Genomic DNA, 26,978 nt, shown 5'->3' on the forward strand with positions numbered 1-26,978 from the left:
TGTGTTGATCGTGTTAAATGTCATCAGTGATGTGATGTTCGTTTGTATGTATGGGGGTGCTGGCTGCTGATTTAGCAGCTTCGTCTGCCCGGCTGTTACCAAGTGAAATTGGGTCTTGGTTGTAAGTATGTGCTTTGCACTTGATAACAGCCACTCTGTCTGGTTCCTGTATCGCTGTTAAAAGTCTTTTTATGTGGGACGCATGCGCTACCGGTGTGCTAGCTGCCGTCATGAAATTTCTGAGGCGCCATAGGGCCCCTAAATCATGCACCACTCCAAAGACATACCTAGAATCTGTGTATATATTAGCTGACTTACCCTTGGCCAATTCACACGCTCTGGTTAGGGCGACCAACTCAGCAACTTGTGCTGAGTGCGGTGGGCCCAGGGGTTCAGCTTCTATGATACCTCTGTCGTCTACAACTGCGTATCCAGTGCACAGGTCTCCCGAGTCCGTCTGTCTATGGCAACTGCCGTCAGTGTAGAAGGTAAAGTCTACTCCTTCCAGTGGGTTGTCACTAATGTCAGGTTTCGCAGTGAAAGTCTGATTCAGGTATTCCATACAATCATGCGTATCAGTGTCTGCACTAAATCCTCCTTCACCTTCATTCTCATCCTCCACCCTTTGTGCCTGTCCAGGCACACTTGGCAAGTAAGTTGCAGGATTTAGTGAGCTGCATATCTTAATGGTGATGTTTACAGGGGCCATCAGTGATAATTCCCACTCTGTAAACCGAGCAGATGAGACATGTCTGGTTTGGGCGGAGTTCAGTAAGGCTGATACTGCATGAGGTGTATGGATGGTCAGGTTGTGTCCTAACACTACGTCCTCGCTTTTACTTACTAGCAAAGCTATTGCTGCAACACTTCGCAAGCATGTGGGGAGAGACCGCGCTACGGTGTCCAACTGTGCACTGTAGTAAGCTACCGGCCTGCTGGCATCACCATGTCTCTGGGTTAACACTCCTGCCGCGCACCCTGCACTTTCTGTACCGTATAATTCAAAGGGCTTCTCATAATCTGGCATACCTAATGCAGGTGCCTGTGATAGGCACTGTTTGAGTCTCTCAAAGGCCAGTTCGGACTCATCTGTGTGCGAGATCCGTTCTGGTTTGTTCGAAGAGACCATTTCTTGCTAAGGTAAAGCCAGTATAGAGAACCCTGGAATCCAGTTTCGACAGTACCCACACATTCCAAGGAAAGTGCGGATCTGTTGCTGCGTTTGTGGCAGAGTCATGTCGCGAATCGCCTGTATTCTATCAGCGGTGAGGTGTCTAAGTCCTTGAGTCAAGCAATGTCCCAAATATTTTACCCTGGTCTGGCACAACTGCAACTTATCCTTTGAAACCTTGTGTCCCGTTTGGGAAAGATGAAACAGAAGCTGTTTCGTGTCTTTCAAGGACGATTCGAGTGAGTCAGAACACAACAATAAGTCATCGACATACTGTATTAGCACTGATCCACTCTCAGGTTGAAAGGATTGTAAACAGTCATGCAAGGCCTGGGAGAAAATACTCGGGCTGTCAATGAAACCTTGGGGTAGTCGAGTCCAGGTGTACTGTACTCCCCTGTATGTAAAAGCAAAGCGGTATTGGCTGTCAGGGTGCAGAGGGACAGAAAAGAAGGCAGAACAGAGGTCGATGACAGTGAAGAATTTTGCAGTAGAGGAGATTTGCATGAGGATGACTGCTGGATTGGGCACTACGGGGAATTGGCTCTCAACTATCTTGTTTATCCCCCTTAGATCCTGCACTAGCCTGTAACCCCTCCCCCCACTCTTTTTCCACTGGGAAGATGGGACTATTGGCAGTGTTGGACGTCCTGACTAGGATGCCCTGTTGTAACAACCGCTCTATGACGGGGTACACTCCTAATTCTACCTCTGGCTTCAGAGGATACTGAGGGATTTTTGGAGCTATCCGACCATCTTTTACTTGCACTACTACTGGAGCTACATTTGCCATCAATCCAGTGTCTTGTCCATCTTTGGTCCAAAGGGAACCCGGTATTTGTGAGATCATTTCCTCTACCTTTGATGGACACTTGTCTATAACAGTAGAATGCGACATTAGCCTTTGAGGGGTGTCTAATATATCCTGTACTTCTTGAGCGTGGTTCCCAGGTATATCAAAGAAGACACCCTCAGGAGTACAATATATGACACACCGCATTTTACACAATAAATCTCTGCCAAGCAGATTAGTCGGAGCCGATGCAGCCAACAGAAAAGAATGTTTGGTTTGCAAGGGCCCTATCGTAATCTCTGCCGGTCTACTCAAAGGGTATTGTTGCACAGTTCCTGTTCCTCCCATTGCCGAAATTGTTTTTCCTGTGGTTTTTATGCCTACCGTCGAATTTAACACTGACCTGGCCACCCCTGTATCTACAAGAAAAGGTAATGGTACACCAGGTACATCAACTGTGACCTCAGGTTCGCTACCAAGGCTAGCAATCAACTTCACTGGCTGCAGACTACAGGTGTGGCCCAACCCCTATTGTGTGGTGAGACCCTCCCGCAGCGCATTGGCAGCTACAATATGTGAGGGGGGTAGCTGAGAATTTTCGGAGGCCTGCCAGTCTCTCCTTGGTGGGTACCTCCTTGTTTCCCCTGCATGTGGCTCGTAATTTCTCCTAGGTGGTCCCTGATCCCAATTATGTGCATTGTAGTGTGGTTCATATCCTGGTCTAGGGGGTCGGTATACATTATGTGTACCTTTATTCCTACAGTCCCTTGCAAAATGTCCTTCTTTCTTACAATAGAAGCATATTATTGACCGTGACTTACCATCAGGGGTCTGGAGTTTTGGCTGATGTGCTTTCGTTGTAAGAGCATTTATACTTACTGTCATCAGCTTATCCCCCTGAGACTCCCTGTGTTTACTGATGTTCCTATCGTGCTCGATAGCGGACTCTCTCAATGCAGCCACCGAGATACCTCTCCAGTTTGGTAGAGAGGTCTGTACCCGTGTTCTTAATGCCTCCTTTAACCCATCCATTAATACAGTAACAGCTACCTCCCTGTGATGCACATTATCTTTTATGTCCTCGATCCCAGTGTATTTAGACATCACCTGAGTGTCTTGTATGGTGGCTGCTACAGAGAGTGCCGATATCATGCTGGGCTCATCTTCCTGCTCGCAGTCCTGGGGAAAATTTAAAACAGGATACAACTGGCAAGGGTTAGCGTTAGTACATTTATCAATTACTCTCCTATCCTGTACCAATGTACCATTGTCTATAGCCACTTTCTCCCCCACAATGTATGGTGGTGGTGGTGGTGCGGTCGCCATTGTTTTCCCGCTAGGTTTGGAACCTGCTGCGTGAGCTAATTCCCTTTGCACATCCCCCTCTTGCTGCCATAAATTTAAACAATCTGTATGTCTAATCCTTTGTCTCCTGGATTTTATCAGACATATCCTTATCCTTAAGTTCTGCAATACCTCTGGTTCAAAGCTGCCCACCTTAGGGAATGGTTCCCTATCTTTGTTAGTCATACATACCCATTCATTGCAAAAAGCCTCCGTGTGTGAACCATACTTTTCACACATAATAAACCTTGCTGACCCTCTCGGTCGCAAATCTGACCTTTTCGGTCCCACTTCTTCAGCCTGAACCCTAGCTACTGAACGCCCACTGCTTGTGCAATTGGATCCCATTGCAGACTTTTTGCCAATAAACGCAATCCACAATGCACACCGCAGATAGACGGTGAAAGACACCTAGCGCTTTCACTCGCTCCTTCTCCACTGAGTACCACGACTCACTGCAATAGTGAACACCGCGAACCCAGCGAGGCCCTATCTGGTTTCTATTTACTGGAAGTGTTTAGGAGTGACTTACCTATTCCAGTAAATATACACTGCTGGAGATTTTCCTGAGAGAGACCAGCGAAAATTCCCTATAACCTTATACACAAATCACACTTGCGTATGCTCTATACAGCGCTAATGATACCGCAATTTTACGCAAAAGCTCGTAAAGGGGTATCCAGTTGCGCTATATATATATATCGCACCCACAAATGCGCGGTCCAATCGCACAGCGTATAGGTACTTGTTACCTATCTGCCGTACAACCACGGGTCGATGTACAAACTGCGACCCTCAGCCCGGACCGTAATACAAAAACCTTTTTACTTCAATACTTTACAATACTTATGCACTATCACGCTCCTTTGCAAATCACCTCACGTTTTGCGTATTTCAATCTATATTAATGTGAGTCAGCCGCCTCATGCCACCAAGCCTCTACTTACTTGGTGTACCACGGAACCCGATTTCCGGAGTTCAATACGTTCACTCTTACATTCGCTCACTCAAATATACTTTGTTTTTCTGTACAGAAAATTTGGATTCATTCAGGTTTGCAGCTTTACCCCAGAGGCAATTTTTTTTTTTTTCTATACTAATCTGCTTTAGAAACCGGGCAGTTTTGTGCTATTGTAGCATGGCTACTGTCCCACCTTTAAACTAAGCAAACTATGCGCGCACAAGATATTGTTGTTTTTTTGGGGGAGAAATACCTCCAGAGTTTCAGCATGGATGGTTCATGTTTTTAACTTTGTGATTTTGTTTTTTTCTTTTTTATTGGTATTTTACTGTATTCTCTGTTTCTTTGGAACTTTCCCCTACCGATTTGGGGTTTTGTACAATAAATTTTTATGGTTTTAAGAAACATCCAGCATTTTTTTCTTTGGAGAGGAAATTGAAAATGAAAGAAACCTTGATGGGCTTTGCAGATCTCGCCTAATTCTGTGAGTAGGGTACGCATTCCATACTTCTGCATACAAGATTACTAAAGATACCTTGATGTGTATAGAAAGCACCCCATTTGTGTGAGTGGGGTACGCTTATTCTTCTTTATATAATTTAAACATTAATCTTAAAAGTACGTTATTGTATAGTTATTGTACATCCCACATGGTTTTGGAAGCTCTACTACACATTGGAGAATTTGTTTATGTTTGTTTTGGGTACACGTAGATCAAAGCAACTTGGGTCGAAAGATAAGGTCCAAATTCCACAAGAAAGATACCTTGATGAGCTTCAAATCATTTGTGACATTGTGAGTTGGGTACGCCATGCTTCATTGATTAAAGATACCTTGATGTGCTTAGTCTGCTTCATTCACATAGTGAGTGGGGTACGCCTTGTTTAAATATTGGATTTATCATCACTTATAGAGTTACATCATATGTAATTCATGAAGAAATTTTTTGTTCACTCAAAACTGTATTACACTATATATATTTTTTCTTTATTTGCATGCACTGCATCGTTGAAATCAAGCGAATTATCAACAGATGGAACAATACTGAAGTCTTTTGAATAAGTGACTACACTATATTGTTTGTTCACCATTTCATTTGTGAGTCTTGTGTCTGACCAGGCCTGCAGCAGGCTCTCTTTATACAATTCATCCAAAACTTAACACAATGGATCCTGTAATCTCTTTGTCCATTGGACACAGGGATGGTCATTTACAGTGCAGGAGAGGTCATAGGTCGGTTTGAATAGGTGGGCTATGTCTGTTCCAACTGCTCTTGTGGGTGGTCTCCTCTGGATTCCCGCCGCATACATAATGTACAGTAAATACAGTTTATATCTATAGTCTGCTCCTGCACATAACTATCCGCAGGAACATGCGATCTTCCTCAAACCAACACCGGAATGTTACCCTTAAAATACCCTACAGCTGGATACCAAACACCACCTTATAAACTTGTTTTGTCCCCTCCTATCCTGTAAAGGTGAATCCCTACCCTTAAAATACCCTACAGCTGGATACCAAACACCACCTTATAAACTTGTTCTGTCCCCTCCTATCCTGTAAAGGTGAATCCCTTTGTTCTGAAACCATTTAAACTACTGTAACTTGCTGCTGTAGTGCAGGGAGGCTATGTGTAAAATGTGCACTATTTGGATTAAATATGTAATGTGTTTTGATGGCTTTTCCATGCGTTCACAAACTCTACCGTAAATACTCATACCACTGACAATGTCTATAATATTTGTCCTATTAAAAACACGTTAAAGGTTAAAGAACACAGTACGCAATTGGCGCAAAAGGTACCGCAAGGGTATGCGCAGACGCTGTGCACAGGGTGTGAACACAGGCATTGCAGATACTTACAGAATTAAACTAGAATAACTATACCTTAAGGAATGTACTTATACTGTAAACCTCTGTGTAGTGGTAGAGTGTAGATGCAACACCGTGTAACCTTATTAATTTAAAAGCTGTTCGAGCGTCACCGACGCTCTGAGAATACTTAACACTATAAGAAATACACAAATACCGTGCTTAGGGTCTAACGCCTTATATGAATGTTATACTTGCAAAAGAATAATACAATACAAGTCACACACTACAATATAACATAGACTAACTAACCAGATAACTACACAGGAAATACAATACAATACAATTACGTTTAAGGGAAAAAATGAGGGCGAAAGAGGAGAAGAGAGAGAGAGAGAGAGAGAGAGATATGGCTCACAATAACTATAAAGACAATATGGTTGCAGAGAAGCTTACACATGTGGGGAACAATCGCTGCGCAGTTAGTCAATGCTGAGAATCTTTGTGGAGAAAATACTTGAGCTTACCCATACTGGCTGTCCCTATATACACAACCCTACAATACCGCATGGGACAGAAGCTAGACTCCATTTTGGGAAAACTCCAATGATTCCAAAGACTGCAACACATGGTTGAAAGGGGGAGGGGAAGACACCCAGCAGCAGCCATTTCTTACAAACAAACTAATCTTATTCCACATTCCAATCCAACTTCCTAGAACCATCTTATTCCATTTCACATTCCAAACAACTTCAGTATCTCAATAACCAGAACATATTCATCACAAGACCAGATCACAATGTAACCACACATATCAGCCTGCCATTGCTACCAGCACATATTCCCAGATCTATCACACAAACAAGTTACAATATCCTATTTAAATCAGCACCATTGACCTTAAAGCAATCTGTCTATATTTCCTTATCTAGCCATGTGAATTCAATACTTAGCCTTTAGCTTGGAGGTCAGTCCTGGGGATGTAGCCGTCATGCTGCTGGGTGCCAGGTAGCTGTGTGAGTGCGTGAGCCCTGTGATTTCCAGTGGATAATATCATACCTGCATTCCAGCTGTGGGGGTGTGTCAACCACAGGAAGTGTGTCTTTCACAGTATGTGGGCTGTCTTGTATCAGGGAGCTGAGCATGTGAGCTTGGTTATGCAAAATGTTGGGTGATGACTAACACATTCCTGTCTTCTGGAGAGCTATTGTTTGGCGAATACAAAACAAAACCCTGTCTCTGGGTTTTGTTCGATATTCATGATGTCCACTTTCAGTTGAGACAATGACATCTCAGCAATCATTCTTCTGGAGACAAACCCTAACCCATTCGTAAACACAGGTGTTGGCCCTCCTCATTGAGTCTCAAAGCTCAGTGTAATTAAAGGCTATTGTACTCCGTCTGCGGGAAAGATACTGATTTGGAATACAATTAATCTTCAATTACTATTCCTGTGCTTAACTATGCATAACACCATGTGAAGCCCTCCCAACATGCAAACTATTGTTTGGGGAATCTCTAAGGTCAAAGAGCCATTTGAGACCCACTGATACCTGCTGGACTCAGGGGAATATTAACTTATAAAATACATTATTTTGATTAAATATGTAGCGTGCACACACACATGAAGTGCATATATGGCAACGTGCAGCGTGATATTTTTCTGACTTTGACAGTTCACCCTTTGGCAGTCAACAATAACTGCCACTTTCTAAAACATTTCAAAAAGAGAAAAATATATGTCAGGTGTTAATACATTTCCATGGTTGGGTAAGGGAGGAGAGAAGGTGTGAAAAGGGTATGACCTAGTGAGATAGCAGAAGCGTGTGTATGAATCCATGTTTGGGGGGTCATGTATCATCGTGCCGTACGTGTTTTAAATCAAGCTTCGAGGTATTGCGAAGTATACATTTGAATTCCTTCTTATCCCGTATTAAGGGTCTGTGGATGGGCTGTCAAACTCTATCGAACTCTTTTCGGCTGTGGTTGTAACAAAAATGGGGGAGCACATTTTAGTTGATGATACATGAATGGGGGGGATATGTGATTGCTGATATCTGTGCCTGTATTCCCTATCGACTATGTGTGTCATTACCTGAGGGTTGTAGAAATGAAGATAAAGAACACTTATGGTAAATGCAGTGGTATCCTATGTCAGGTTAATGAACATTTGTCGGTTGAAGTCTTGTTCGGTGTCTGTTGAATGCAGTCTTCTTTGCGCTTTTGCTCATAAGGTGCGAGCAAAAAGCTTTGTCAATGTCCATAGACTTACAAAAGTGTTGGGCTAGCGTAATTTTAAAATTTCTAGGGAAACTGGGGGTCTATGGCATAGTTCATCAAATATCTGTGTATAAGGTTGTCAAAACTTCTTCTTTAATCCATCAGTTGTCTGTATACAGGCTCATCAAATTCCTCGTCCAAGTGGGTCTTTTTACTTTGGAGAAAACGGAAAAACAGGTGAAAGAAACGGACCGTATAATCGCATTTTCATCACATCATTGTTTCTACCGTTGAGTCATAAATCAAATCTATTTTGTTATGCGATACAGTCATTACTTCAGGCAGTACTTTTCCAATATAACACAATCCTTCAGAGTTTGGGGCAAGCCACTTATACGCCTTCCTCCCGCATATGAAATATGCATCATCGGGGAGAACATATGGGACAGAGTAGGACATAACCATATTACACATCTTCCATGTGAAATCTCCTACCCCTAATTCTCCCATCTGTCTAGTACACGTGTCAGCTTGTACGATATGTGCACAGTATCCTGGTGATACCTCTCCAACTTTCGTAATCCTACTTCCTAGGGTATACCTATATCGGAAAGATTTTCCTCTACTGGCTATGTGGCGTATAAGTTCTGTATCTGTTGGCATTCTATCGGCTCTATGTGAAAAGGTCATGGTTTGGTTACTCCATGATACTTCCCAATTTCCCGGCTTTCGGGGATTGGAAATGTTAAAACATACGAGGGATCTATCCACATGATATTGGTGGAGCTTCAAACTAGGAGGACTGGAGATATTAAACCTCCTGTCCACCGGTCTCCCACCCTTTAGCTCAAGTACCTCCCCTACCGTTAAAGGAAATGGTACTAGCCCTGATTTGCTATGACCTTGAGGTACTTGAGAGCATACCCAACAATCTGTCTTATTTAACACACTACCCACTAAGGAGTGATAGTCACTCAATGGATGCCGGTCCATGTGGATATTAAAACTGGATTGGCATTTCTTAATGCACCCTTCCTCAACTACATTGTCACAGAGCCTACAGATACAGTTTTCTTCAGCTAACAATCCTTCACAATGTTTACAAATAACATGGCTGCTAGATCGTTTCCGGTACTCGCCTTTGCTTGGTGATTGTGTTGCTATTGGAAATTTACACCTCCGTCTCAGTCATCAGAACCTTTCTGGATCCTTTCTCGACCTCACTGGTACTCTCACCGAAACAGACTGCTCTGGTCAACATCATGGTCAACAGGAAAATCCGGATCACAGTCTCTTGGGGCGAGTCCATCTTACAGGAGGAGAAAAAGGAGAAATTTGTAATGGGGGTACAGGAAAACAGTTTGAGGGGGAGAGAAACTTGTTACGATAATTAGTTCTCTCGTCTTGTTGTTCTTCTTGTTCTGCTGTCATCTCAAAGGTGCTGTCTCTCAGTCTTCCAACCGAACATTCCGGTGATGCAATATTCCTTCCAAACCAGCGAACTTTCTGTAAGGAGCAAAAATCTTGCATTACCATTTGTCTAACTGATGTGTGACATACCATCTTTAAAACATGAAAACATGAGTGAGAAGAGAGAAAACAAAAAAAAACAAAATAGAGAGAGAACAATTCATATATATATATATAACATAACACATCAATAAACAACAACAGGAAAAAAAACATTTTTCAAACATTTTAAAACATTGTCAGATCATCAGGCTGTCATATCTACATGTCCAATGGTATCCTTGCATAGTCCCTCCCACCAGCACCTCCATACTCTGTATCTGGCCAGGATACATTGATGCGGATAGGTCATGCTGGGGTTTGGTAGACTTCTGCAAAGACCAAGCAGATATGCAATGTTTGAGTCCTATCAATAATCGTCAGAGATGGGGAGAGAAAAGAAACATTTCACAGATACATTTACAACGTTTCACCCGGTCATTCCTGTGTCTTCAGGGAATGACCTCCCAATTTATTAACTGTTACCTCAGGCTTACCATCAGTCCTAATGATCACCTTTTATAGTTTGGTGTGTCATATTCATGCTCATATTCATGTCTAGGGGGTCTGACTTTATGTGGGCTGTTGCAGTTACTGGCATAATGCCCTTCTCTTTTGCAAAGATCACAAACCCTGGGCTTCCTCCAAGTGTCAGTGAAATGGGGTCTTGGTTGATTTGATGCCTCCTCAAACGCTTGGATGCTCATCACCATCAACCGCTTTCCCTGTACCTCCCTGATTCCTTGGATACCATGATTATGTCGTTGTCTAGGGAGTTGATATACCTTCTGTGAATCTTTGATCATACACTTAGATCTTTCCTAGGATCTGGGAAATCAGACATGATTGGTCTCAATTCTGTCCGGGACCAGGGACGGCGCATTGCACTGTCCTTGACGGGAATGATTCCCTGATCGTCAGTCTTCCCATTGGGGACTGTGATCACCCTGACAGGACTAAATTCAATTACATCACCTTGTGTTGGTCTTACAATATAGGGTACATTTGTTTGTGCGTGATATAAAACATTGTACGTACCTGTGGACACGACCTCACCTGACCCTCCGTTAGGGGGTTTGATTATTGCCTTTACCGATTTGGTCGCGTCCACCTGGATGTCTTGTAGGATGGCTTCTGGAAGAGATGCCGACATCGTTCTGGGCTCACTTTCTTGTTTGTATTCCTGAGGGAAGTTTGACATGGGGTGCGACTTGCACAGGTTAACATTTGTGATTTTTACACTTTCATTTTTATAAACATTATTACATTTGTTACTTTCATTCTTAATACAGTTACTAAGTGCATTTTTATCGTACAACATTGTGCCATTTCTCTGCAACCATAATCCTCTCCATTGCCATGTCTCTCTTCCCAAGATGAGGGTCAGATATGTAAGTTAAAATTTCTTTGCATTTCACTTTCCTGTTGCCATAATTTTAAACAATCATAATGTTTGATCCGTCTCTTTACTGATTTAATGAGGCCTATCCTTCTCCTTAGATTTAGTAACACTTCTGGGCTGAAGCTACCTACTCTTGGGAATTTCTCCCCGTCATGCATTGTCATTCTTTCCCATTCATCACATAAAACTTCTGTGTGTGAGCCGTATTTTTCACACATTACGTACCTTGCCGACCCGATTGGTCGGTTCACTAAATCAACCCGAACCGAGGTTGATCGCCCCCTTCCTGAACAACTGGCCCCCATAATTTGCAGGTGTTGCTTGCTCTACCTCTGACCTTTATATCAGGGTCTTCAGCGAACCCTTACAAAAAACCAAAATGTTCACGATAGGCTGACGGTGGTGGTTTACCGAGTACCCCACTTACTCGCCCACGCCGACCAATACGCCCACACACTGATAGTGCTGGCGTACTCGACCCAGGGCCCCTATGAACCTTCGTTTACTGGAACATGTGGGTGTGATCCGCAGAGCATTAACCCTTTCCAGTAACTGTGGGGTTGTTGGATAATTCCTGAGTGACCAGCGAACTTCCCTTTTAAAAATAAAAAATTACACAAATCACGTCAGAATGTACAAATAGTGTTTATGACCGGTTTCGTACACAAATGGTACTGGTCAGACTAACTAATGCACACAATTACGTGCGGTACAATCGTTCAGCACATAAGCAACTAATCTTATGTGCAGAGCGACCAGTGGAATCGACATTCAGCAGCTGCGAATTCCTTCAGCCTGAGCTTTATGGCCTATATGGGTTCCGCTCCAACCCTTCTTGGTGTTGGGCTACTTGACTCTATAGTGGACTTCCTTGTCTGCTGTACCTGGACCTCCTGGTCTGTTATGCGACCTCCTGGTCTGACCTCCTGGTCTGTTACAGTATGACCTCCTGGTCTGCTACACTCTAATGCTCTTTATATGTTTAACAAGGGATGCCTCCCTAGCCACCATGTATGTCACTTACACGTATGTACTTCACGAGAACTCGATGATTTCTGTGGTTCAATCCCCAAACTTGTAAAACTTATATAATTGCAAACACTCACTCACCACATGTACACTTTTGTTTCTATTTCTATTTCTGCGCAGAAATTTTTTCTTTAGACCAGATGTGTTGTAAATTTGGAGAAGGATCTGTTAATTTAAATTTCGGATTTAAAATAGATTTGCGCTATTTATCGCGTTTTGCGCTATTTATCGCCTGTTGCGCTATTTATCGCCTGTTGCGCTATTTATCGCCTGTTGAAAATCAACACTATCGTGTGACTTGAGTTACGTGGGCGTACCCAGACGCTCCGTTGCGTAATTTACGCTGCGTGCGTCGGCCTTTGCGCACGCGAGTCTCACCCTTTGTTAGAGACACGTGTACACCGTCTTTTATCCACCGTAACACAACTAACACGTTTATCAATGTAGATGATCCTCGATCGTCTACCGAGCACCACACTAATCTCTCCTTGTACCTTTAGGTAGAGCTGCGTGTGTGCTTTTTACAATTATACCCTTAAATATTACTTTTTATCTTTTTAACTACTAATAGCAACAAATCTTTCTTAGCACGTTATCAATGCAAATTGCAAACAGGAAGGTGAGATGTGAAACTTACACAAATGAACATGCAATTCTAAATTAATCTAATAACATATATTGATGTAAGCACACGCATATAGATATTACATATAAGTACCAATCACTATTACTTATGATTGACTATGATATAGATTAAATAAATGCATAAAAAAAACTCATTAAATGATGATTTCTTTTTGACAATGGATGGCTGATTATTTCCTGAGTCAACTGAAAATCAGCCGCTTAGGGGGGGGGGGGGAATTTGACCTTCCCAAAATGGCCGCTGCTCCTCCCCCTTCCACCTCCATGAGGGTCACACAAAATGGTGGACAGACCATGCGGCCTCTTGTCACAAAGAAAGTCATCATTCAAACTCCTAAAGTTATTCTAGGCCTGAGTTTTTAAAAAAAAACTATATCAAGGCTATGCAGCAACTTTTAAAAATAATTTTTAAACCTATTTAAACAGACAAACCATCCAATCTGCGTGTGTAGTTGGCACCAAATAGAAATTAAAAAAAAACAGATTTTCAAAGACAATAACGTACTGTTCCTACCTTCCAGTTCCCGAATTCCCTCAGCACTCCTTACCAGGTGAAGCAGACAATTAACTGGTCAGCACTGCAGTATCCCCGACCTCCAAACGGTTTAACGAGGGATACTACCTTCTCCGCCCTTTGCTGACCTGATAATGTCTGCTAAAATTACCTAGTGCAGATATGTGAAGCCGGAGGACGAGTCCCCCAATTGACAATGTCTATAATATTTGTCCTATTAAAAACACGTTAAAGGTTAAAGAACACAGTACGCAATTGGCGCAAAAGGTACCGCAAGGGTATGCGCAGACGCTGTGCACAGGGTGTGAACACAGGCATTGCAGATACTTACAGAATTAAACTAGAATAACTATACCTTAAGGAATGTACTTATACTGTAAACCTCTGTGTAGTGGTAGAGTGTAGATGCAACACCGTGTAACCTTATTAATTTAAAAGCTGTTCGAGCGTCACCGACGCTCTGAGAATACTTAACACTATAAGAAATACACAAATACCGTGCTTAGGGTCTAACGCCTTATATGAATGTTATACTTGCAAAAGAATAATACAATACAAGTCACACACTACAATATAACATAGACTAACTAACCAGATAACTACACAGGAAATACAATACAATACAATTACGTTTAAGGGAAAAAATGAGGGAGAAAGAGGAGAAGAGAGAGAGAGAGAGAGAGAGAGAGATATGGCTCACAATAACTATAAAGACAATATGGTTGCAGAGAAGCTTATACATGTGGGGAACAATCGCTGCGCAGTTAGTCAATGCTGAGAATCTTTGTGGAGAAAATACTTGAGCTTACCCATACTGGCTGTCCCTATATACACAACCCTACAATACCGCATGGGACAGAAGCTAGACTCCATTTTGGGAAAACTCCAATGATTCCAAAGACTGCAACACATGGTTGAAAGGGGGAGGGGAAGACACCCAGCAGCAGCCATTTCTTACAAACAAACTAATCTTATTCCACATTCCAATCCAACTTCCTAGAACCATCTTATTCGATTTCACATTCCAAACAACTTCAGTATCTCAATAACCAGAGCATATTCATCACAAGACCAGATCACAATGTAACCACACATATCAGCCTGCCATTGCTACCAGCACATATTCCCAGATCTATCACACAAACAAGTTACAATATCCTATTTAAACCAGCACCATTGACCTTAAAGCAATCTGTCTATATTTCCTTATCTAGCCATGTGAATTCAATACTTAGCCTTTAGCTTGGAGGTCAGTCCTGGGGATGTAGCCGTCATGCTGCTGGGTGCCAGGTAGCTGTGTGAGTGCGTGAGCCCTGTGATTTCCAGTGGATAATATCATACCTGCATTCCAGCTGTGGGGGTGTGTCAACCACAGGAAGTGTGTCTTTCACAGTATGTGGGCTGTCTTGTATCAGGGAGCTGAGCATGTGAGCTTGGTTATGCAAAATGTTGGGTGATGACTAACACATTCCTGTCTTCTGGAGAGCTATTGTTTGGCGAATACAAAACAAAACCCTGTCTCTGGGTTTTGTTCGATATTCATGATGTCCACTTTCAGTTGAGACAATGACATCTCAGCAATCATTCTTCTGGAGACAAACCCTAACCCATTCGTAAACACAGGTGTTGGCCCTCCTCATTGAGTCTCAAAGCTCAGTGTAATTAAAGGCTATTGTACTCCGTCTGCGGGAAAGATACTGATTTGGAATACAATTAATCTTCAATTACTATTCCTGTGCTTAACTATGCATAACACCATGTGAAGCCCTCCCAACATGCAAACTATTGTTTGGGGAATCTCTAAGGTCAAAGAGCCATTTGAGACCCACTGATACCTGCTGGACTCAGGGGAATATTAACTTATAAAATACATTATTTTGATTAAATATGTAGCGTGCACACACACATGAAGTGCATATATGGCAACGTGCAGCGTGATATTTTTCTGACTTTGACACCACGCGCTAATACGCAGGTCCGCGGGAGCAACCATATGCAAATTGCGAATATGCGCACGTACGGCAGAGCAAGTACGCGCACGGAGGCCATCTGTGCGTAGTTTGTACGTAATGTATGTACTGCAATTTTTTTCGTCTTTGACAACTCCAAAAGCTGGGACTCTCGATAGACACTAGTAGCTTGTCTCTACTATGTACAGAACCACAGATATAAGCCTTCCAGCAGCTGGTCCCTGATCCAGCTCCACACGCCTGGGATGCAGTTTTATATTTTCGTCTGCGGATTGTTCTGGCTCCTGAACTCTGATCCCCAAGTCCCCAGTTCCTCCTGAAAGGAGGGACTCTCTAGCTTTTTATCAATCATGGCTCTCATCAACAGACTTGCCAACAGTGCTTAAAGTGGTCCTAGGGAGGTGGTGGGACTCACCCCCCCCCCCCACGACGCCTATGTAATAAACGCGGTGCCCCCAGTACTTATGCCCACCCCCGTAGTATTGCCTCCATAGTTAAGCCCCATGTAGTTTTGCCCCAGTCATTATGCCCCCAGTAGTTTTAGCCCCAATAGTTATGCCCCCATTTAGTATTGCCCCCAGTAGTTATGCCTCAAGTAGTAATGCCCCTGTAGTATTGACCCCTGTAGTAGCGCCATTTACACACACAAAAAAACAAACCTAATACTTACCTGAAGCCCCACTCCTGCGTCTGACCGCTGCTGCCCTCCCGGCGTCCGCTCCTCGGAGCTATGGGAGAGACATCATGACATAGCACACACTGCCAAAGCCGGAACTCAAGCTCCTGCCTCCGGCTGCCGCTGTGAGAAGGGAGCCGGGGCGCTCGCTGGTAACAAAATCTCACCGGGTGCCCGGCGTCTTCCTGCAGCTCTGGGCACTCATTCTGGGTTGGTTGGGCCGGAGGAAGCGGAACTGGTTCTGTCTCCAAATGGAAGTGACGGAACGCAGTTCCACCCCGTTCCGGCTCACTTTAACCCCTGCTTACCAATCTCCAGAGAGGGGGCAGAGCCAAAGTGATGCAATTCTGTGAAGCACATCATCTCTACTAATAGGGTTGTTTGGCAAAAGCCCTTTAACAAGTATTGTGGTTTCAAAAATGAGGTATTCCACACTGACAGATAGTTACACTGTACAGTTATGTATTACAAGGAGTTTGAAATAGTTTATTTGCTGTACAAAGCATGTGTGGGCAGCTGTTGCATCTTAGACCATAGGGATAAGTTTCAGTTGCACTAGTTTGTAAAAGTAACTAGTGACCACAAGTCTCCTCAGGTTTTTGTTGTCCATATGCTAGGAGAGGTAGGTCTGAAAATGTCTTAATAAAGTGTCCCTGACTATATTATTATATAACGCATACCAGATGACAGTAGTGCTGTGAGTAACATATTCTACTTGACCCTGTCAGCATTTGACAGGGAGCTTTGGCGCCACTGAAGGTTAAAATTATCCCCCCACCCCCGTCCTGGCCAGCAACAGCAGAGCCCGGGAAATTCATCCTTAAGTGAATGATTGCAGGGTAAAGTGGCATGGGGGAGGGGTGTTGCTAGGGCCCCGAGACCCAGTCACCTTTGAGAAGTCCCATGTTGGAGGAGGGTCAGCTAGCCCCTGGAGGAGATAAAAGCGAGAGCCCAAGGAGGGGAGGGGGTGTACTATGATTGGCCGGCTGTCGGGATCCCAGCACCCCTGCGCTGGGATCCCGACCGCCGGAATGCCGGCAGCAGGGCGAGCACAAAAGAGCCCCTTTCGGGCTTGCTGCGCTATTTATTGTCCCTCCAGGGGTGTCATGGGCACCCCAAGAGGGAGGATAGTTGACGTATCCCGGCGGTCAGGATCCCGACAGCTGGCCAATCGCGTCGGGATCCCGACTGCCGGTATATCAAGTGCCTCCCAGGCTAAAGTACTCAGCTGCTACTGACAGGATTAGTGAAAAGGGGTGTGTCATATGCTAATGATCCTGGTGAAGGGATTAGTAAAGCTGACAGGGCAACACAGCAGCCTGCTGGTGGTCTTTGGATTTGCCGGTGGATATTGTAATGTTAATGTTGGCTACCTGTGACTGAGTTATTTAAACCAAAGCCAACGTGTTACACTACTTTCTTGCTTCACCTTCACCTGCCTGCTACCTACTGTATTATTATAATAATTATTATTATTATTTTATTATTTTTTTTATAAATCTGTTTTACTGAGATTTTGCAGTTTAACAAAGTAATAAAGCATCAGGTATAAAAGGTACAACAGGCATGTAAGGCAGGTGACATGTGGATGAAATGAGTAGCAGGAACAGTAGTGACAAGCAATAAGATTACATACAGTGTAGAGGCAGTTAGGACAGGCCCCAAGTCAAAATAACAGAGACAAACGAATGGTCATATTTTAAGACTCCGAGGGTGAGGCCTTCCATAGATGCCTTGAAAAAAACAGATAATGCTTTTCAGTATAATAATAAACCTGTTATATCAATTAAACTATACTAAACTAAACCTGGGGGAGGGACACACATGAGGGGTAGAGAGGGGAGGGGAGGGTGGGGGTGTTGCTAGTTCAGGTGTTCAACTATGGTGATGGAGGCTGTAGCGAGAGCTGACGGAGCAGGTACCATTCAGTCGATTCGAAGACCGTGAATATGTGAGCTTGCGTGGAAAGAGGGAGTGAGTCAATATATTTTTCCCATCTAGTATAGAATTTAACAACATCAGTTTCTATATTTACCAATGCAGATCTACGATCAAAGTATAATATTTGTAACATTTTCCTGTGTACTCCCGATAGTGAAGGTTTCGATTTGGAGACCCAGTGGGTGAGAATGATCTTTTTGGACACTGTGACCAATATGGTCAGCAACGGTATGTGTCTTTTTCCTTGAGTACCCAAGTCCCACTGAGAGAAATTCGCACATAAACAAGCTAAAGGGTCGGGTGTGACTCGGGTGTGGAGCAGAGTGTTGATACAGGAGAGTACCTTTCCCCAAAATGTCCTAATGTGCCCACATTCCCAGAAATTGTGGTAGAAAGTTGCTGAGTGGTAACCGCATTTAGGGCATTCCCCTGATATCAGGGGGTTGTATTGGGCATGGTGTATTTGAGGGACATAGGCCCTTTGTAGGGTCCGGAGATGGACTTCCTGTAAATAAGCAGAGGACAGGGCTTTCATAGTGGAGCAATAATATGTGCTTAGAGCTGTGGAGTTAGTCAGGGAGGGAATATCTTTCTGCCATTGCGAGAGTAACATGGACCATCTAGGTGACGAGGTTATGTCAGTGAGGAGGGTGTACAGCATCCTGGTGCGAAAAGGTACACATTCACACAAGGATATCACTGATTGTAATGGATCTGGGTGTTACGTTCCTGATGCTCAGAACTGGAGAGATGTTTGTGTAGAGAGTCCAGAGCACCAGGACGTGACGCTGAAATAAGGGATGGTACGGGAATAGCCCCTAGCACCCTACCTCCGTTGTTTTACCCGTGTGGTCAGTTCACGCCTGAGTGACTATGGTTTCTTGGGCCCACGGCAGCCGCGTTTGAAGGGCGGATTAGGTCTGCCCAACTCCGATGCCCCCAGGTCTTAGAGTGAGACAAGGCGTGAACCGAGACAGGATATTAACAAGGGGACCTCTAACTAAAGCAAACAGAAGCTAGGGGCTACTAACTACCCTAAAACTAAATATATGTGCTGCACGCCCCCAAAGGAAAATAACAACAAAAGATACCACTGTCCACTCCCCCACACGGCACCGCCGAGTTCCGGGGAGGACAGTGAAAAGCGGAAACCTCCGCAAAAACCACCAATACAAAAGGAAAACAAGGACTAAGCGGCCTAGGCCGCAACATGCGGCAGAAGCCGCTACTCACGAAACCGGGAGAGAACCCCAACAAGCGAGAACCCCCAGATGACCGCAACAGGTTCACTTGGACAGGAAGGATTCCCAGGACCGGCTTCAGAACTCCAGAACTCAGGAGCACAGGGAGCAGGATCGACCAGATACAGCTGACCAGGAACAGACGTTGCAAGGCAGGAACAGCATACAGGAAGCTATCACCGGCGAGGCTGCAGTGTGCTGGCTCCCATAAAAAGACCCTGCTGGCCAATGACAGGAGGGCCAGCAAGACCAGCCCCCAGACCCTAATTACTAGTTGCCGTGCAGCTGCCCTGCTGCACGAGCAACTAATCAATCCTATCTGGCAACGGGGAACGCGGTCCGCCAATGGCGTCCCCGTTGCTATGGACACAGCGGCTGAGGACGCCCGGCGTCCTAGCATTGCCAGGGACCCGGCGGCTACAGTACGCACGGCGTCCTGGCGTTGCTAGGCGCCGGGCGGGCAGGGAGGGAGGTGCGGCGGCCGTGAGCGTCGCTCGGAAGCAGACTGAGCGGCGCCGCGGACCGCGGCACCTAACAGTACCCCCCCTTGAGGAGGGGTTAAAGAACCCCTAAAGCCGGGTTTCTGAGGAAATTCCTGAAAGAATAATCTCTTAAGTTTAGGGGCATGTAAATCGTTATCCAGGACCCAAGACCTTTCTTCCGGGCCATAGCCTTTCCAGTGAACCAAAAAATAAAGCCGGCCCGAGAAACTTTGGAATCTAAAACCTTCTCCACCAAGAACTCTTGTTGCCCCTGAACATCCACCGGAGGTCTACCCTGGGAAGTCTTCAGAGGGAATCTCCTGGAAGAAAAATACTGCTTCAGAAGGGAACTATGAAAAGTATTGCCAATTTTGAGTGATTTAGGCAAGCGTAGCCGAAAAGCAACTGGGTTGACCTTCTTAACGATAAGGAACGGTCCAATAAATTTGGGTCCCAATCTAGCCGAGGGTTGTCGGAGCTTGATGTTGCGGGTTGACAACCACACCTTATCTCCCACCTTAAAAGTGCATGGGCGTCGGAACCTATCAGAAAATTTTTTTTCTCGGAAGGCAGCCTCCTTAAGGGCAAAGTGCACCTTTTTCCAAATCATTCTGAGACGGGAAGTTAAGGTCAACGAGGAGACTGGAAAATGAGGGTAAAAAGAATTGGCTCTAGGATGAAAGCCCAAGACCGAAAAGAATGGAGACTCCTTGGTGGAAGAATGACAAGAGTCATTATAGGCAAACTCGGCCAAAGGAAGAAATTCAGACCAATCATTCTGAAGTTTGGCCGAATATAGCCGTAAATACTGTTTTAACGACTGATTAACACGTTCAGTTTGTCCGTTAGACTGTGGATGGTACCCAGATGTTAAAGAGAGTTTCATATTTAATGAGGCACAAAAACGTTTCCAGAAACGGGCGATGAATTGCGGTCCCCGATCAGAGACAATATCCCTGGGTAAACCATGGAGCCTGAACACATGGCGGAGAAATAAAACTGCCAACCCTTGAGCAGAGGGTAATCGGGGGAGAGCAATGAAGTGGGCCATCTTACTAAAACGGTCTACTACCACCCAAATGACTCGAAATCCAGCTGAAAGAGGAAGGTCCACCACGAAATCCATGGATATATGTGACCATGGCCTGAGAGGAACGGCTAAAGGCATGAGTTGCCCGACCGGCAACGATCGAGATACCTTGTACTGAGCACAAACCTGACAGGAACGGACAAATTCACTTACATCTTTAGAAAGATTAGGCCACCACACTGAGCGAGAGATTAACTCCAAGGTCTTAGTGATACCTGGATGACCAGAAACCTTATTATCATGAAACTCAGCTAGAACAGTGCCTCTCAGAAATTCAGGGACGAAGAGACGATCTGCAGGAGTGACTTTGGGAGCCTGCTGCTGAAGCTGGACTAGCTGTGTAAATAAATCCTGTGTGAGGCCAGCCCGGATGACAGACGATGGGACTATGGGGGTAGTAGCCGGGTGGTTATTGTGAACCGGAAGAAAACAACGTGACAGGGCATCAGCTTTTGTATTCTTGGAACCGGGCCTGAAGGTGATAATAAACCTGAAATGAGTAAAAAACAGCGCCCAACGTGCCTGTCGAGCATTAAGCCGTTTAGCTGACTCAATATACTGCAGGTTCTTGTGGTCAGTAAACACCGTAATGGTATGCCTTGCTCCTTCCAGCCAGTGCCTCCACTCCTCGAAAGCCCATTTAACTGCCAACAATTCTCGATTACCAACATCATAGTTGGATTCTGCGGAGGAGAATTTTCTGGACATGAAGGCACATGGGTGTTATTCCTGAGACTCCGGGTCTTCCTGAGAAAGGATAGCCCCCACTCCAACCTCTGAGGCATCTACCTCGACAATAAAGGGGAGATCCGGGTTAGGGTGTCTGAGTACTGGAGCTGAGACAAAGGCCTGCTTTAAGGCCAGAAAGGCAGACTTGGCTTCAGGCGACCAATTGGAAGGATCCGCTCCTTTTTTAGTCAATGCCACAATAGGAGCAACCAAATCTGAGAAGGTATGAAAAAAATGTCTATAGTAATTTGCAAACCCTAAAAAGCGCTGAATTGCTTTTAAGTTTGTGGGTTGTGCCCAATTTAGGATGGCCTGGAGTTTTTTTGGTTCCATGAAAAACCCCTTAGGAGAAATAATATACCCCAGGAAGGACACTTCTGTGATGTGGAAATCACATTTCTCCAGTTTGGCGTATAAATGATTTTCCTGTAACTTCGAAGGACCAGTCGCACATGGGTAATATGTTGTTCAAAAGACTCAGAGTAAATCAAAATGTCGTCTAAATAAACGACTACGAACTTTCCTAGAAAGTCGCGAAGGACGTCGTTAATGAGATTTTGAAATACAGCAGGAGCATTAGACAGCCCAAACGGCATCACCAGGTATTCATAATGTCCCGACTGTGTGCTGAAAGCCGTCTTCCACTCATCCCCAGATTTTATTCGGATGAGATTGTAAGCCCCTCTAAGATCGATCTTGGAAAAGATAACGGCAGTCCGGAGCTGATCAAACAGTACTGAAATCAGTGGCAAGGGGTAAGTGTTTTTAACAGAAATTTTATTCAGAGCCCGATAATCAATACATGGTCTGAGCGACCCATCTTTTTTCTCAACAAAAAAGAACCCTGCACTCAATGGAGATTTCGAGGGCCTAATAAAGCCTTTTTTTAGGCTCTCCTGTACATAATCATTCATTGCCGTAGTTTCCGGCCCAGACAGGGCATATAGTCTCCCCTAAGGCAAAGAGGCACCGGGAACTAAGTCGATAGCGCAGTCATAGGACCGATGAGGAGGCAGAATATCCACATTACCCTTGGAGAAAACGTCGGCAAAGTCCTGATATTCCAAAGGAATAAGTTCTGGGGTGACTGCCGCAACCCGGACTGGATGGGAAATACATTCCTTAACACAAAAGGGACCCCATCGGGAAATCTCCCCAGACCGCCAATCTATGGTGGGATTATGAAAGGCAAGCCAGGGGTGACCCAAAACTATGGGGACAGCCGGACAATGGGTAAGGTAAAATTCGATTTTCTCCGAATGTAGGGCCCCCACTGTCAGTTGTACTGGGGGTGTGCGGTGAGTGATTACCCCATTAGAAAGCGGACCACCGTCCAAGCCGTGCATGGTGATACGTTTATCCAAAGGTATCTGTGGAACGCCCAAAGCCTGAGCCCAACCAAGATCCATGAAATTTCCCGCAGCTCCACTGTCGACAAAGGCCGACACCAACGAACTGAGGCTACCAAAGGAAATTTTTACAGGAACTAATAAGGAATCATTAGAGGAGATCAACTGCAGACCCAAGTGAACCCCCTCACAATTCACTGGGTCAGAGCGTTTCCCTGCTTATTCGGGCAATTACGTGCGATATGTCCCTTGCCACCACAATACAAGCAAAGACCAGAATTTAGCCTTCTGGTTCTTTCCTCTGGGGACAGCCGGGAGAGACCCATTTGCATAGGCTCCTCGACGTCCTCAGGGAAAGTATACACACATGGACTAGGCCTGAAACTAGCTCCTCTTTCAGTCCTCCGCTCCCGGAGACGACGATCAATTTTAATAGCAAGCTCCATGAGTTTGTCTAAAGTCTCTAGAGCGGGGTACTGCAGGAGACTGTCTTTAATAACTTCAGACAAACCGAGGCGAAACTGACTGCGCAGGGCCGGGTCATTCCAGCCACAGTCGTTCGACCAACGGCGAAACTCGGTACAATACGCCTCTGCTGGATTTTTCCCTTGCTTAAGTGCACGCAAGTGGCTCTCAGCCGACGCTTCTCTACAGTGGCGTAAGTTCGTCCCAGTCGCCCGGAGGCATGATAAATGTTGGTGCCCCCCTACATATATACATACATACCATACGTAACTATCCGACACTAAGGGTGAACAGTAGTAGCATGCTCAGGTACCTTTCCCAACAGTAATATAGATACACATACAAATTGGACGCACTCCAAGTCAGTCATTACAATAAAACAGGCACCAGCATACCATTATAGTACACCTACAGTGCTCCCTCACCCGCCAGCGGGTCTCGATGGAGATGCTTTGGCGCAGCGGTGTATCAATATATTTTAAAAAACACACACACACGCCTTTTTTCACTTACACATGCCTCTTCACTCACACACGCCTCTCACACACACCCCTCCATATATTTGTAAGGTAGCGTGTACCCAGACCATGTGTGCGCTCTGTACATAGGCCGCCATTCCGAGTTGATCGCTAGCTGCCGTCGTTTGCAGCACAGCGATCAGGCTAAAAATCTGCATTTCTGCGTATGGGTCGCAGTGCGCACACGCGATGTGCTTTCACAAAAAACTATGCAGTTTCACACAAGGTTGAGTGACTCTTTCCAGTTGCTCTGCTGATCGGTAAATGATTGACATGAATGGGGTGTTTCTGGGTGGTAACTGACCGTTTTCCGGGCATGTGCTAAAAAATGCAGGCGTGTCAGATGAAAACGCAGGCGTGCCTGGGGAAACGGGGGAGTGGCTGGCTGAATGCAGGGCGTGTATGTGACGTCAAAATAGGAACTGAATAGTCTGAAATGATTGCAAGGTAGGAGTAGGTTTGCAGCTACTCAGAAACTGCATGAAAATATATTGGTGCAGTTCTGCTAATCTTTCGGTCGCACTTCTGCTAAGCTAAGATACACTCCCAGAGGGCGGCGGCCTAGCGTGTGCACAGCTGCTAAAAGCAGCTAGCGAGTGAACAACTCGGAATGAGGGCCATAGTCCTGTAGAAATGCTCAAATGCCTCCTTTAATCCTTGCCTCTCACTTACACACATGTCTCACACACACATACACATGCCTCTTTTACTTGAACACACAACTTTCCTTAAACACACACACACACCTCACTTAAAAACATGCACACACAAAACACAATGCTTCTAACATTTATTAAAGCACCCCCAACTACACCTCAACCCCCGCACCCCACCCACATCTACAAATGTATAACAATTAGAAATAATTGTCACATGAATGTATCTGCACTGCTCGTACAGCTGAACTTGAGGCTTAATTCAGACCCTGTCACATGCACGTACGCCGATAAGCGCATGTGCAAGGTCCTAAACTGCGTTCTCTTCAGAACGCAGTTTAAGACATGGAGGAGGACGGGAGGAGGACGGGAACAGGGCGTCAACGTACACGCAGCAGGCCAAAACACGGTGGGCAGCTGTCTGCCTTTGCAGGCTGCATAGGCAGAGGGCTACTCAAGCCATGCAAAAGCACCGCCGCTGTGCGATGCTTTCGCATGTCTGCATGTGGGGAAGGGGGGAGCAGGACCCGGCATGCGGGGTGGACTTGCCCTGTGCTGGGCGTCCCTCCGCATGTCAGAGAAAATGATCGTAGATGTGCGTTTTTTTGCACATCTATGATCAGGTCTGAATTACCCCTATGATTACATATTGGACCAATGTAATGAACAACTATATTGGTCATCAATAACAAAATAAAAAAAAAACTAATTGCAGCCAATAATTACTAGTAAAAATGGATGATGTCAATGTAATAGGTATTAATTGCCCATGAAGGCAATGTATGCAATAGTGATCCTTTTTACCATGCGCCCCCCTCCCCCTCCCCCTCCCCTCCTCTCTGTGTCCTCTTACCTCTCTGGATGGGACCTTTCCCCGCTTCACTTGCAAACAGTGTTCAGCAAGGCACAGTACACCTTCCACCTGCCCCCATACTATCCAATCAGATCGTCCTCCATGGTCAGACGATCCTTATCTCCCAGCACACTGTCTGAAGCAGATGAAGGGGGAAGTAAAAGTAACCCCTGCAGTGCCAGGTCCAGCAGCCTATGTTTACCTACTGTGTGTGTGCATGCAGGGGGTCTGATGTGTTATACATAAATCAGGTGCACTGACACAATCCTTAGGACTGACGACTCCCACCACATAGAGTATCAGTTCCTGTGCTCCCACCCTGGGCCCTGGCTATAACAATGGCAGTAAACAGTTAACATCAGGAGCTGCAGGAGGGGGAGATGAATAGGCAGTGGGCTGCACACAACACTGATCGACTGTGGCCGTGCAGATCAGATGTCAGCTAGTGTGGAGATGTCCCGAGACAGTTAATTACCTGACGCTGCTGAGGTATGGCTTCACTTCTGACCACCCTGGCAGCTCTGTCCGGCCACAACGGCATGTCACATGTTTCCACTAACACGAGCCCTGCAGCTGCAGACACTGACTGCTCCCGTCTAACGGCACCCGGAAGTGGCAGCTAGCTGGAGCCTGGAGCAGATAATAGCTTCTGTGTTGTGTTCCAGCTGCTGGAACGCAAACTCGGAAGCAAGAGTCAGCCGGCCGCGGATGTTTGCATGGGACCTAGTAGGGACTCACATGGTGTCCACTCTGGGCCAACCGCCCCTAGCCCCTCCGTCTGCAAGAATGAGTTTGAAAAAAAAAAAGTAGCAGCGGCGATGATCAGGCAGTGGGAGACGGTGGAGAAGCGCCCCCTTGAGGTCAGGAGCCCGGCGGCAGCCGACTCCACTGCCTCCCACAGTTCCGCCCCTGCTTCTCTATCAGGGTCATCGTACAAAAGGCCTAGAGACTTAAAAAAGGCATCTACAGATAGCAAGGCAACATCATCGGCTTTTAGCCCAAAAGCCCAGGTTTGCGGATCGCCTTGAAGTAAAGACATCACAATCCCGACCCGTTGAGACTCCAGAGGATCGGGGCCTTAAACGAAAATAAAGCTTACAAGCTTCCTTGAAATTAAAAAAATCCTTTCGGTTACCTGAAAAACGGTCAGGAAGGTGCATCTTTGGTTCTGGAATCATACTCGGGGAGGCTCGCAAAAGATCTTCCTGCGATCTCACCCGAAGAGTAAGATCCTGAACCATCTGAGTTAGTTCCTGAATCTGGTTGGCCAAAAGCTGGCTGGGATTCGGTCCTAATACTGCCGGATTCATGAGGCCGAATTTCAAGGCCCACCAAAAACAAATAACTCTTAATATTATTATTTTATTTTTTTTGTTTGTTTTTGGGCCGGTGATAATGTTACGTTCCTGATGCTCAGAACTGGAGAGATGTTTGTGTAGAGAGTCCAGAGCACCAGGACGTGATGCTGAAATAAGGGATGGTACGGGAATAGCCCCTAGCACCCTACCTCCGTTGTTTTACCCGTGTGGTCAGTTCACGCCTGAGTGACTATGGTTTCTTGGGCCCACGGCAGCCGCGTTTGAAGGGCGGATTAGGTCTGCCCAACTC

The 26,978-nt window shown here is 45.3% G+C and overlaps 1 long non-coding RNA gene across 1 annotated transcript in view; it reads right to left on the reverse strand.

Moving 5' to 3' along the window:
* Window positions 1–26,151, reverse strand: part of LOC134993944 (uncharacterized) — a 39,728-nt gene extending 13,577 nt beyond the window's left edge. The window contains exons 1-2 of the long non-coding RNA XR_010197350.1: window positions 25,846–26,151; window positions 25,371–25,506 (exon numbers count right to left, since the gene is read on the reverse strand). This is a non-coding gene — a long non-coding RNA (uncharacterized LOC134993944). The remainder of the gene's footprint in view (window positions 1–25,370; window positions 25,507–25,845) is intronic.
* Window positions 26,152–26,978: the final 827 nt, after the last annotated feature.

This window comes from Pseudophryne corroboree, chromosome 1 (genome assembly GCF_028390025.1).
Source record: "Pseudophryne corroboree isolate aPseCor3 chromosome 1, aPseCor3.hap2, whole genome shotgun sequence".
NCBI classification, from domain to species: domain Eukaryota; kingdom Metazoa; phylum Chordata; class Amphibia; order Anura; family Myobatrachidae; genus Pseudophryne; species Pseudophryne corroboree.